Raw genomic sequence first — 14,195 nt, forward strand, 5'->3', positions numbered from 1 at the left:
ATGTAAGCCCCTACAAGCCTCAATGCAGTATAATTGGTGCAATAGAGCTGAAAATGAGATGGAGGATATAATGTAGCTTTGATAATCCTGCCTTTAGCTGAAATGGAGTGGTAGAGGTCCCTGGCAGCCTAGAATGTAGATGCCAAGAAAATTTAAAGTCAGCCAGCTGCCTGGTGTGGCAGTGAGGCCCCACATCATCTTTCATATCTTTAAAATATAGTTTAAAGGTTTTTTAAGATTATATTTATGAGGTGGGTTTACTGTTACAAACTATTTGCAACACAGCCTGTTCGCTCTAATTGTATGGTTCCCTTTTATTAGGGGCAATCAAGGACTGTATCTTTATATCAACTTCTGTTCTGACTACCCTACACATCAAGCCTCTAGGAACGGACAGAATGGGCTTTGCTTCCTCAATGTAATTATTAAAAAAACTACTTTCTTGTAAATCATAATATGCTAATAATGGATCTGGTGATTAGGTGAGAAAATGAAATAAGTGAATGTAAAATAAGTGTTGAGTAATGTTGTATTCTGTTTAGATTAATGATTACCCTACTGCAAATTAGATGATATACCAGGGTTTTCATTACATCAGCAATCTACATACACTACTATAAATTGTTTATAAGAAGTTTATAATATGGGGACAATGTGACTACGTGATTTTTTTAAAAAATAAAGAAACTGTGTTATAGTGAGAACATAGACTTAAAATTAGCACAACCTGGTAGATTCAAGCCTACTTTTCCTACACATACTGATTAAGTGGCCATGGAGCATCAACTTTACCTCTCAGTATTCCCATACAACTCTCTAAAACTGTATGTTACAAAAGAGTTGCAGATCTTAAGTGTCAGAGGGAGCTTCCATAATGAGAATTTTCTCATAGCAAGGAAAATTGTATGGGAAAAAAAATCATGGCAACTAAATAAAGGAGTTTTGCAAGTGTATTATTGTCAGCCCTAGGAGATGTGAGGTTGCCAATCTGAACAGTGAGTGGGTAACTCACTCAACTGATTTTTTTTCAATGTTAAAAATTATTTATTTTTCAGGTTAAAAGGTTTCAAAATACATATGTACAAGATAAATACAACAAATTACATTCAGAGAATTAGTCTACTGCAGGATACATAAATATACAAGGCCTGTTTTATAAGGAAAAACTCATTCCACTCTCATGAAAGACCAAGAAAAACATTCAAACAAATGAGGCAAGATCAGAAGCCCTGACAGAAGTAGAACGCTAGCAGCTGCAATGGCTGATGATGGGCTCCCTAAGCATCAGGACAAAGTCTCTTCTCCTGTCGCCCTAGCTTGAAGCCTTTTCCTTTCTGTGGCGCTCCTGCAGCTCTGGGGTTACTAGCTTCTGGAAGCTTCTCCACCTCCACGTTGTCTTCAGCCTCCTGACTTTGACAAGCATGCTTCTCAGTCGACTCTCTGGCATTCTTGAGTAAGGTTGGTTTGTTGTACTTAAACTCTGAAGAGAAGTCAGCCGTGAGGGGGTCATCAGGGTCGGGCTCCGACATAAGCAGCTGGATGGAGGTCAATAAGGTGGAAATGTTCAGGGAGTTCTCCAAGAGCCGCTTGGTGGCTGTTTGAGAACATCCAGGCCAATCCTCCCTGCAGAGTCAATGTTAGGACCATAGTTGGGAGTCAGATAGCGTATCTTTGGAGTTTCAAGTGGGTACCTCTCAGGAATGGAGACTTCTGCTTACAATTCTTTTCCACAGGGTGTGTTGGTCCCATCCAAAATCTAACCTCGGAGACCATCCATTTGGTTTGTGTTCTCCTAGCAAGTAACACCTTGGGGGTGGCTCCGTGGATAACACGTGCAGCTCCCGCTTTAGGCGTGAGGCTCTCTGCAGGGTCACCTGAAGACGCTGGACTGCTTTACGACTGAAGTGTCAAGGGGGAAGCTCAGAGAGACCCATTGGAGGCACTCGAGCTCTTCTGAGAGCCGGGGAGGAAGGGTGGGCGGTGCTCCAAGAGAGCCTCAGCTGATTTTTTTATAGTAATTCTTGGTCCTCAGAATCACCACAACATATCAGAATGTATATATTGATTTGATTAACATTATTCTGTGTTTGGGGAGACCAAATTGAACAACAATCTCCTGCGCTGGATCTTCAGGTTACATCCACTAACAATGGGTGAGCCCCAGACCTCTCTTTTCACTTGGTGAGCCCATCAGTTTCCATGGATTCAATTATCATCTCTATGCTGATGAATCTTAATCTACTCATCTAACATCTCATTTAACCTCCAAACTTACCTCTCTAATTGCTTATTGAACATCTTGAACTGAATTTCCCATATATACATCCTTAAGTCAACATGTTTGAAACTGAGCTCATTGTCTTCCCTCTAAAACTTCCCCCTCTTCCAAACTTCCCTGTTTCTGTCAAGGGCATCACCATGCTCCCAGTCATCTAGGCTCACAACCTAGGTGTCATCCTTAACTCCTCACTCTCTCTCACCCCTTATATCCAATTTGTTTCCAAATCCAGTTGATTTCACCTTCATAACATGTTTCCTACATGCCCCCTTCTCTCCTCTAATGCTGCTGCCATTTCTGGCCTATTGCAAGAGCAAGGAACTGGTCTCTTTGCTTTAAGACTCTCTCCACTCAGCTGCCAAATCAATCTTCCAAAGTTCAGTTCTGAATCATGTCACCCCACCCCACCTCATTCAATTAACTATCACTTCAGGATCAAATATAAAATCCTCCATTTGTTATTAAATGCCTTTCATTACCTGGCCCCCTTCTTACATTTCCAATCTTCTTATACATTATTCACTCCCATGGACTTTGTGATCTAGTGATCCTCACCTCCTTGCTCTTTTTCCCACAGGAGACTCCATCTCCTGATTCTGGGCATTTTCACTGGCTGTCTCTCATGCCAGTGATTCTCTCCCTTCTCCTCTCTGCCTCCTGCTTCTTTGGCTCTCTTCAAGTCTCAACTAAAATTTCACTTTCTACAGGAAGTTTTCTCAACCTCCTTAATTCTAATGCCAACCCTTTGTTGATTATCTCCAATTTATCCTGCATATATCTTATTTGTACATAGTTGATTTCATTTTCTCTTTCCTTCTACTGTGAGCTTCTTGAAAGCAGGAATTGTCCTTTGCTGTTTTCTTTTAATCTCTAGTGCCTAACACATAGTAGTTGCTTAATAAATGCTTATTTACTCACTGGCCATCCTTCCAAACAGTGACCCAAAATTCTAGTACTGAACTTGTTGCTTGTCTTTCATTCTTGAAGAGGACCATGATATCAAGGAGTTGATACCATGACGTGCAAGTGAATTGGATTTAATTGAGGGAGGGCTGTGCAAAGTCATGAGCCTCACTTTCTCCTCTGGAGCCATCTGGGTCTAGTGGTGAGATATAAAGTAAGATGACTAGACATGGCCCTGGATACAGCAGGAGACCTTGGCCTTTTTAAGCTAAGGTCTTTAACAGGTCTCAGTTTAACTGAGGCAACAATCATTGAGTGATTAAGGCTAGGTAAGAAATGAGGCAAAGGATGGCCTGGTTTTAAAAAAGTCAGTCTGGTAGGGAAGACCCTCAGAGTTTCTGGCCAAAACAGAAACAATTGCTATTTACATTCACTCTGAGCCAGCATATTTTTTAATGCCGTGGTTCTCTGAAGAACCTGAAAGCACTTGTTAGCCACATTCATGTATTTTCAACACTTTCTTAGTGGTTAGGGAACAAAAAATTTAATGATATGTAAATCATTTAAATACTTTGAGAAAATCACTTCATTTATCTGAGCCTTTATTAATTTACAAAATGAAAAGTTTACCTGTAGGATCTCTAAGATCCCTTCCAGATTTAAAATTATGCATACATTAATATACATATGGAACCTCAGTTAGCTGGTAAGACAATCCGGTTAAATGGTTTAATCCTCTCATATCTACAATTATCTTTCTTGTGTTAGGTGACCTGATTTTGAATCTAGGCTTGATAACTTATTTGCTTTAGGATATTAGACTTCCTCATCTCGACCACAGTTTTCTCATCTGTCAAATAAGGGAGTTGAACTGGATAATCCTAGCTCTAGGTCATTTGGTTCTCTAATCCTAGATCACATTAATATCCCTGGGACTCCTTACTCATATGAGCAGATTTGCTGGGATAAGTCTGGACCAGGCCAATCCCAACATATTTGACTCATTCCCTACCAAAAAAATAGCAGTGGTTTAGCCAACAAATCTAGGCATCAAACTATATTTCATGAATAAATTTCCTTATACAGTCAAATAAGGAGATTTATTCATGGGAATGTAATTGATTAATATACATTCTTTGATTAAAGTGACATTACATAATATTTAAGGAAATAGGAATGGGCAGTCAACAAGGATTTATTATATACTTACTACATGCCAGGCATTGTGCTAAGTTCTGGAAATGCACAAAGAAAGGAAAAAAAAGGAAAAAAAATTTAATGAAACTAAGATACATTTAAAGAAACTAAGAGAGGTGAAGACCTATGATTGTATTGGTCTCAGTAACTCGCCATAGAGGAAACAGTTGCCCAGGGTACTCAAAGGTTAAGAGTCTTGACCAAGGTCACTCAGCCATTACATGTCAGAGTCTTTCTGGTCTTTCTGGCTTTCTGGCATCCTTTATCAACTATCATACACTATCTCTTTAAGGTTAATAAAATAAAATTTATTAGAAGCACTTAAATTTTATTTCACGGATCTTATAGATCTTCAAAATGCTTCTCTTCCATGTAGCATGAAGATAATTTTTTTCCCCCACAAAGGCTATACCAATGAAGCACAAATTATGGCAGATTCTAACAAGCTGGATAGGCTTTGCACATAATCCCAGCAACCGACTCTGTCTGCAATCATGGGATCACAGCATTGAGAGTTGAAAAGGTTTAGAAATAATTTAATCCAACCCATTTATTTTACAGATGTGGAAACTGAGACCCAAGTGACTTTTCCCAGGGCAAAAACAAAGAACTTGATATGATCCTTCAAATCAAACATGAACTCTGATACTTGGTGACTTCAATGCAAAAGTGAAAAAACTAAAGATAGAGACAAATAGGAGGAAAAACATGGTTCAGAAAGAAGGAATGAGAGAAGCCAATGACTGGAGATCACACAATAGCCTCATGCATCTATATCATTAACACTTTCTTTAAGAAAGTAATTGGTAGGCTCTGTACATGGCATATACTAAGTAACACCATAAAGAATAAAAGTGCTTAATTTTAAAAGGAAGGAAAACACTCATTGTCAATGTGGCTATTAGTTGTTTGTGTAGTTAGACTATCAATTAATGAGATCTCATATTGGGATTAGTAAAAAATAAGAAATAATAATAATGAAAAAGATATGTACAATTGTTATGTACAACTTAATTCTGAACTATTTGAACAAGTAAAAATAAAACTTGGGAAATGGATAATAGAAGTGACCTTGATATCAATTATAATATTTAGAAGTTTAGTCAACAAAAATTAATTGCCATAAAAGGATATCAAAAGAGCTGATTGAGTGCCTTAGTCAGCAAACGTCTGACTTATTTTTCAAATGGAGAGGGGCAGCTGCCAAAGTCACCATTTGTTAGATTATAAATTCATTTGTCTAAAATCTGATGAAGAAGGATGATGGATGATGGATGATTACTTCACCTTATAAAGTTACATCACCTCATAAAGCAGAGAGAAACAGTAAAGGGCAAAACAAGTTTAAATAGTCTGTCAGTACATTTTGGCAGTGATGTCCCACTAAGCAAAGTCATCTAAAGGCATTCAAGGATTAAAATGGAGACCAACAAATAGAAGAAAAATAGAAAAGATTTGCAAAAGCTATTTTAACAAATTGCTTTCTCCATCATATATATTGAAGGCATCACATAAGGACACTAACATTACACAGTCTCTGATTTGTTTATAGAAAAGACAATAAGAGAATATTGATGGAAAAAAGCAGCTAGACTAAATCCATGTTTGAAATCATTGTTGGAAGTGATATAGATGCTAGGATGTTGAGAGATTCAAGGTACAAGATACAAGGTATCTAAGGGAAAAGAAGCTAGTAAAGGAATGGGGAAAAATTTAGACTTTATTAAAGTGACCAAAAGAAAATCAATAATTGGCCTGTATACCTGTTTTCCCACCTATACAAAATAATTATGAGCATCATTTATCCATGAGTTGAGGACATACTTAATGAGAGTTACTAGACAATAATGAAGTTTTCCCAAACATTATTCAACACTGTATCACATCTTTACCATTTCACAATTTATTGAAAGATATAGAGAATATGAGAGCCCACTGTTTTTATTACTGGCTGAATATTTTTAAAAAGCATTTAATTTGGTAGGACAAAAGGCTTCCCTATAGGCTCTTTTATAATAAAGAGTTTCTTATCCATATGTCAAAATCTTCCAAGACTCCTTGGAAGTTCTAATATCAGTAGTAGCCCTAGTCAATGACCCTCCAATAAAAACATCAGACACAGCATAAGACAGGGAACTGCAAGCTCCCCAAAGATATTCAAGAGTCACAGTCTAGGTCAAGGAGAGATTCTTTTTTTTTTTTAATTTTAGACTCAAACACCAGAACTAAAATGCAGAATAGGAAAAAAAAAGAAACATACCATAAACTTAAATATTGAAACTTAAATATAAAGTAAGAAAAAAAGGATGCCATGCACAGCAGAACATAAGAGAGGATTAAAACACATAGCAATAAAACTTCTTTTCAAGAAAGCCTATATGATAAACACTACACATTGTGTTGAGAGCTGTCCATCTTTGCTTCCTTGTGAGTTTTCTTCTGTTCTTTGCTGTGTACTTTTTACTTTGTTCTTTTTTCTCCCCTTCCTCCCCTCACCTCAAGAAGGCTAGAATTAAGTGTGGATATATTTATACGTAGATATAGATATATACATACACTTATACATATTTACACATACACACATATACATATACATATGTATATATGTAGACATATACTTTCTCTTACAAATTCTACACTTGATCTTTGTTTTTGTTTGTGCATATGTCTTATTTCCTATCTCTCCTGACACCTCTAGTTTACTTCTACATGCTACCTAGCCCTCTTATTACTTAACCTATTCCCCTCTCCAAGAATCACTCCCCTATCCTCCCATTCCCATATAAACACCCTTTTATACCCCTATTTAACCTATTCCCTCACCTTTCCCTCTAAAGATCCCTCCCTTATCCTACCAAAGATTCCTCTCTTATTCCCCCATTCTCCTTGATTCAACACCCTTCTATACCCACCTTTTAACCTATTCTCTGACCCTCCCATCTAGAGATCACTCCTTTATCCTATCCCCCCTCCCTATCCCCTTGCCATTTTATTTCTTCTGAATTTAGAATACTTTTATACTCTTCTAGATATACATGTATTGTTCCCTCTTGAACACATTCCCCATGAAAGTAGGTTACCAGAACTACCAGCCCTCCTCCCCCATCTAATTCCTTTGTGTCAGTTCTGCCTCTCACACCTCATTTGTACAAGATAATTACTCTTTCTAACTGTTCCTAGATAGTTTTACTTTTTAAAGTCATATCATACTCAGGTCTACCCCAATCTTTCTTACAAACTACCCAATTGCTAATGACAATCTTAGACATATGTTTTAAATTTTATATACACAAAAGGTAAACAGTCTGTCCTTATTGCATCCCTTGTACTCAGTCTTTGGTATGTACCTTATGCTACTCTTGGGTTTCATATGTCAAATCTTCTATTAAGTTCAGGGTTTTTTTTTTGGTTCATTTTAACAAAGTTCTGGAAGTCTGACAGTTGACCAAATATCTATTTTTTTTTCATTCAGGATTATGCTTAACTTTACTGGGTGTGATATTTTTGGCCAGAAGCCTAGTTCTTTTGCTCTTTGATATATAGTGTTCCAAGACTTATGGTCCTTTAGTATCACCACTGATAGGTCTTGTGTGATTCTAATTGGGGCACCAACATATTTAAATTTTCTTGTAGCTCTTAATATTTTATCCTTGAGCTGGGGGTTTTGGAATTTGACTAAAATATTCCTATGAGTTTCCTCATAGGATCTCTTTCAAGTGGTGATCTATGGATTCTTTTCTATTTCTACTTTCTCCCCTTGTTCTAATGTTTCAGGATGATTTTCTTTAATTATTTCTTGCATTATTGTATCAAGCTTCTTTTTTTAATCATAGCTTTCAGATAGTATGATTATTCTTATGTTTTCTCTTCTTGATTTGTTCCCCAGATCATTTGTTTTTCTTATAAGATGTTTCACTTCTCTTCTATCTTTTCATTTTTTGTATTTTGTTTAATTATTTCTTGATCTGTTATAACTTCTCTGGCTTCGCCTTGCTTAATTCTGATTTTCAAGGAGTCATTTTCTTCCTCAGGATTCTGGATCTCCTTTTCTAATTGATTGACTTTCTTTTCATAATCTTCTTGTTTTTCTTGGATTGTCCTTAATTTTTTTCGCCTTAATCTCTCTCATCTGATTTTTAAAGTCTTTTTTAAGTTCTGCTATAAATTCTTTTGGGCCAGGTGACAATTTGATGTTACTCTTTGGGGTAGAAGAGGGTTTCTTTGCTTCAATATCCTGAAAATGAACCCTGCTCTTCTCTATTCCCATAATAACTTTCTATGGTTGGATTCTTTCTCCTTTGCCTGTGCATTTTTTGTAGTAATAGCTTAACTTTTGTAATCAACTCTAGTCCTAGGATATGGAGGATGGTGCCTCTGGCCTCAGATCTTCAGTTCTTCCCTCTAACCTGGAATCAAAGCTAAACCTCCAGCCTTCTTTAAGTGCCCACAGCCAGGGGCGTCCCTTCCCCACTGCTTCTGTACTCACTGGGCATGTGTTGATTCCTTCTCACCCCGCTGCTCTCCGAAGCACAGCTGGTTCTGGTGTTCCTTGTCAGCAGAGATGCCCTCCATCTTCTCTGGCTTAGATGCCAAATCCCTTCATTGTCCTGGGGATAGGAGTTCCTGTGGCTGGGGCCAAGGTAGTCTCCCAACCCAGCTAACCCTAGGGTTTGCCTTTTGTTGTTTAAGTGGACCTAGGACCTAGCCTGGAAGTGTTTACTCTTCACCTGGACCAAACCTGTCCTGGGATTTTCCTTCAGATCTTCTCCAGATTGTCCCAGGAGGATCCCTATTGTGGCCCTATTCTTTTTTATTTCTACCCACACTTTGTTTGCCCTGAGGTGCTGTTTTATTTCTTTTGTGGGGGAAAATCTTGAGAGTTTGGTATTTTTTGACCTACTACAACATCTTCCCAGAATCCTCTGTCAAAGAGATTCTCCATATATAGTGATGTTCGTTGTGTACTTCTTTTTGCATATGATATTGTACTGATTGCATCAAGCCCCAGAACACAGCAGAGCCTTCTAGAAGAGATCAAAGAAGTTTGAGTTGTGCACTCACACATAAGAGGCCAAGTGGGTGAAGAATGTCTGTTGCAAAGATGGCAATATATATTGGACAAATATCCAGTGGTACATTTATTAACATCTGGGATAAACAATAGAGACAAACAACTTAGGTTCAGAGCTGAAGAGGAAGGGGAAAAAAGCTTTATTTCAAAGTACCTCTGTTAACCCCAATATTTATATGAAAATAAAAGCCCACCTTTTTAATACTAATATTCTATTCATCTTATATGGCAGCAAAACATGGAACACCTTTACATGGTGCACCTTTGCAACATGCAAACAACTTCATACGGTGCTATCAAGAGACCCCTGATGAATCAAGAGAACATTGTTTACAATAACAGCAATATTGTTTTAAGAATGACTTTGAGCAACTATGTCATTTTGACTATTATAAATACCCAGATTAACTATGAAAGACATATAAAGAAAGATGCTACTTGTACCCAGAAAAAAACTAATAAACATAAGTATGTACAGAATAATTTTACAAATAATAGCTATTCTTATCTAATGGTAGCTTCTTTAGGGTAGGGGAGGGGAAAAAAAGAAAAAAATTTACATGACAATTTTGTTGTATATTTGAAAAGGAATAGCAAGTTGTGCATAATAGATTTGCAGTTTCATGTGAAATCACCTTTTTTTAATTATACTATTATATAGAAATGCTTTTTATTCCATAAATTAAAATACATTTATGAGAGAGAGAGAGATGCATGGTAGTTGTGAATAGGCTATAACATATAACTACTGAGTAACTCCAAAGAAGTACAAGAATAAAATAAATCATTCACAAATCACATGATGGGAAGAGAAGTTGGGCTGGGTAGGCGGTAAGAATTACATATGACCCATGGACAGCCAGAGTGCTCCACTGGTACTCTTGATATCAACAATGTCAAGAGAGTAAGGAAGGCCTTCAGCATGTTGCATGATAAACTTTGGGGTGGATGTGGACAAGAATCACACAAATTGGGCAGGAGTGGATGAGATTCAATCTAAATAATTGGACAGAATTCCAGGATCAGAGAAATTAAATATTTATTTCAATATTGAGCATACCGAAAATTTAGGGAGGACATGATAGCTATCTTCTGAAATAAAACTAGGTTGCCCTATGGGGAACTAGTCCTTGAAACAGATACAGATATTCTCTGCCTTCTTCTAATCCAATTATATGGAAATGTGAGAGTGCCAATTTCTGTCCATGAGTGCTACAGAGGTCATTATAGTAAGACAACAAAAAGTCTTCTAATTAGCCATGGAACAAGGTGGAAAAACATTTTAGACATTTCTGAGCCAAAACTGAGAATGCATACAAAAGATATGATCTTCACATCTGTCATTACATTTCCTTGGTGGCTATCAGGAGGTAGAATTGTTAAAAGTTGTCTGTGTAAGGGCTGGGTGCTGGAAGGGCACAGTCCTGTCTCTCACCTGCCCAAGGCAGTTATCCACACATGCATACCTCTGTCTCTTTATTTTATTCTTTCTTGCTATTAGATAAAATAATATGTCAAGGTAGATCTGTCCAGGAAGGGATCTTGTGAGTTCAGGAAATTCAGAGTTTATATCAGTAATTGGAGTTGGTAATAGAGTCCACCAGAGGCAGTCAAAGTGGCCAACAACAAAGGAAATACCTTACAGACAGATGGGAAAAAAATAATCACTGAAGGATGGTGACAGTTTTAGGGAATGACATTCCGTGGGGAAGAGAATGAGCAGTGGGAGACTCAATAGAGGAATCAACTATGCCCAGAAGCAGTAAAACAACTTGTCCTAATAGCAGATGATCTGCCAGAACTACACTTATGAAGGAACTCATGAGGACTCCACAAAGGGAAAAAAGGAATTCCAGGGCCAGGAATCTAGAGATGCCCCTCTGCCACATATATTCTTAACATGTATGTCTCGCTACCATTATGCTTTTAAGTTTGAACCTACTCTCCCCCAAGAGCATGCTATGTACAAGTAGAGAGTGTGTCTTCAATTTGGGGCAAATGTTATATACTAATGTATACCTTCCCAGCTAATCCATTTTCTAAAAGCTAATAGAATCTGGCTAGCATATTGATAATGGATAGGGCATTATTTAGAATACATGAGCAACAATGTTAGAAGCCTTAATCCCTCGGGGGTTATCCTTAAATCTCTGTAAGAGTAGGCATAGGAACTGCTTTTTGGAATCTTGAACCTGGGTGCCACAGGGAATGCTATACTTTAGGTATCTGAAGGACTGTCACATGGGAGAGCGATTAGAATTGTACCTTGGAACATAGAATCATAGATTGAAACTGGGAGGGAACTTAAAAGCCATTCAGTTCAATCTGTATATTTAACACATGCTTAACAACAACAACTAAGACAACTGAGGATCATAGAAGTTATTTGCCTAAAGTCACACATATAGGAAACTCATTGGCTGGATTTGAACCCAATTCTCTAACTCAAAAGTCAATTCTTTTTCCTCCTTACAATATAGCTTCCCATTACTACCTATGATAAATGAAAGTTACAAAGAAGCAAATTTAGAAAATGCCCTAATAACATTATTTATAATGATGGTTCCCCTTCGATAGAAGTCCTTTCCTTGAGGATGGATGACCACTTGTTGGTTATTTTGTAAAGGAGATTTTTATGCAAGAACAGATTGGACTAAATTTCGTTTGAGTTCTTTTACAACCTTCAATTTCTTATTTTTTCTCTTTTATTTTTTATTATTAATTTATTTATTTTTAGTTTTCAACACTCACTTCCACAAGATTTTGAGTTCCAAATTTTCTCCCCATCTTGTCCCTTCCCCCACCCCAAGATGGTGTGCATTCTGAATACCCCCTTCCCCTAATCTGCCCTTCCTTCTATCACTCCCTGCTCTTGTCTTATCCCCTTCCCTTTCAATTTTCCTAAAGGACAGAATAGATTTCTATACCCCATTGCTTGTATATCTTATTTCCCAGTTGCATATGAAAACAATTTTTAACATTTGTCTCTAAAACTTTGGGTTCCAAATTTTCTCCCTTCCTAACTCCCCACCTACCCCTCATTGAGAAAGCAAGCAACTTGATACATGTTATACACATGTAGTCATGCAAAACATTTCCATAGCAGTCATGTTGTGAAAAACTAACTAGATTTCCCTTCATCCTATTCCACCCACCATTTATTCTATTCTCTCTTTTGACCCTGTCCCTCCTCAGAAGTGTTTGCTTCTGATTACCTCCTCCCTCAATTTGCCCTCCCTTCTATCATTCCTCCCCTCTCTTATCCCCTTCATCCCTATTTTCCTGTAGGGTAAGATAGATTTCCATACCCAATTGAATGTGTATATTATTCTCTCTTTAAGCCAAATCTAATGAGAATAAAATTCACTTATTCCCTCTCACTTTCCCCCATTTCCCCTCCACTGTAAAAGCCTTTTCTTGCCTGTTTTATGTGAGATAATTTACCCCATTCTACCTCTCCCTTTCTCCTTCCCCCAGTATAATCCTCTCTCACCCTTTAATTTTTTTCTCCAGATATCACCCCTTCATCTTCAACTCACCCTGTGCTCTCTATCAATAGATAGATTTAATTTTTTCCCTCCAACTATCCTAAAAGTCTCATGAGTTACAAATATCATCTTTCCTTGTAGGAATGTAAATAGTTCAACTTTAAGAAGTCCCTTATGATTTCTCTTTCCTGTTTACCTTTTTTATACTTCTCTTGAGTCTTGTATTTGAAAGTCAAATTTTCTATTCAGCTCTGGTCCTTTCATCAAGAATGCTTGAAAGTCTTCTATTTCACTGAATATCCACTTTTTCCCCTGAAGGATTATACTCAGTTTTGCCAGGTAAGTGATTGTTGGTTGTAATCCTATCTCCTTTGCCCTCTGGAATATTATATTCCAAGCCCTCCAGTCCCTTAATGTAGAAGCTGCTAAATCTTCTGTTATCCTGATTGGGTTTCCACAATACTTGAATTGCTTTGTTCTGGCTCCTTGCAATATTTTCTCCTTGACCTGGGAACTCTGGAATTTGTCTATAATATTCCTATGAGTTTTCCTTTGGGGATCTCTTTCAGAAGGTGATTGGTGGATTCTTTCCATTTCTATTTTACCCTCTGGTTCTAGAATATCAGGGCAGTTTTCCTTGATAGTTTATTGAAAGATGATGTCAAGGCTCTTTTTTGATCATGGCTTTCAGATAGTCCAATAATTTTTAAATTATCTCTCCTGGATTTATTTTCCAGGTCAGTTGTTTTTCCAATGAGATATATTGCATCATCTATTTTTTCATTCTTTTGGTTTTGTTTTACAATGTCTTTATTTCTCATAAAGTCAGTAGCTTCCATTTGCTCCATTCTAATTTTAAAGGAAGTCTTTTCTTCAGTGAGCTTTTGGACTTCCTTTTCCAGTTGGCCAATTCTGCTTTATAAGGCATTCTTCTCCTCATTGGCTTTTTGGACCTCTTTTGCCATTTGGATTAGGCTATTTTTAAGGTGTTACTTTCTTCAGTATTTTTTTGGGTCTCCTTCAGCAAGCTGTTGACTTGTTTTTCATGATTTTCTTGCATCACTCTCATTTCTCTTCCCAGTTTTTCCTCTATTTCTTTTACTTGCTTCTCAAAATCCTTTTTGAGCTCTTCCATGGCCTGGGACTGATTCATATTTTTCTTGGAGGCTTTGGATGTAGGAGCCTTAACTTTGTATGTTTTGATCTCCTTTGTCACCAAAGAAAGATTCTATGGTCTGACTCTTTTTGCCCTGTTTGC

General features: G+C 37.3%; 1 pseudogene; it reads right to left on the reverse strand.

Annotated features, from left to right (window-relative positions):
- Positions 1–1,277: 1,277 nt before the first annotated feature.
- Positions 1,278–8,950, reverse strand: LOC110201820 (ubiquitin-conjugating enzyme E2 T pseudogene; annotated as a pseudogene).
- Positions 8,951–14,195: the final 5,245 nt, after the last annotated feature.

The sequence above is a fragment of the Phascolarctos cinereus genome, unplaced genomic scaffold, assembly GCF_003287225.1.
Source record: "Phascolarctos cinereus isolate Bilbo 61053 unplaced genomic scaffold, phaCin_HiC Scaffold_7;HRSCAF=346, whole genome shotgun sequence".
Taxonomy (NCBI): Eukaryota; Metazoa; Chordata; class Mammalia; order Diprotodontia; family Phascolarctidae; genus Phascolarctos; species Phascolarctos cinereus.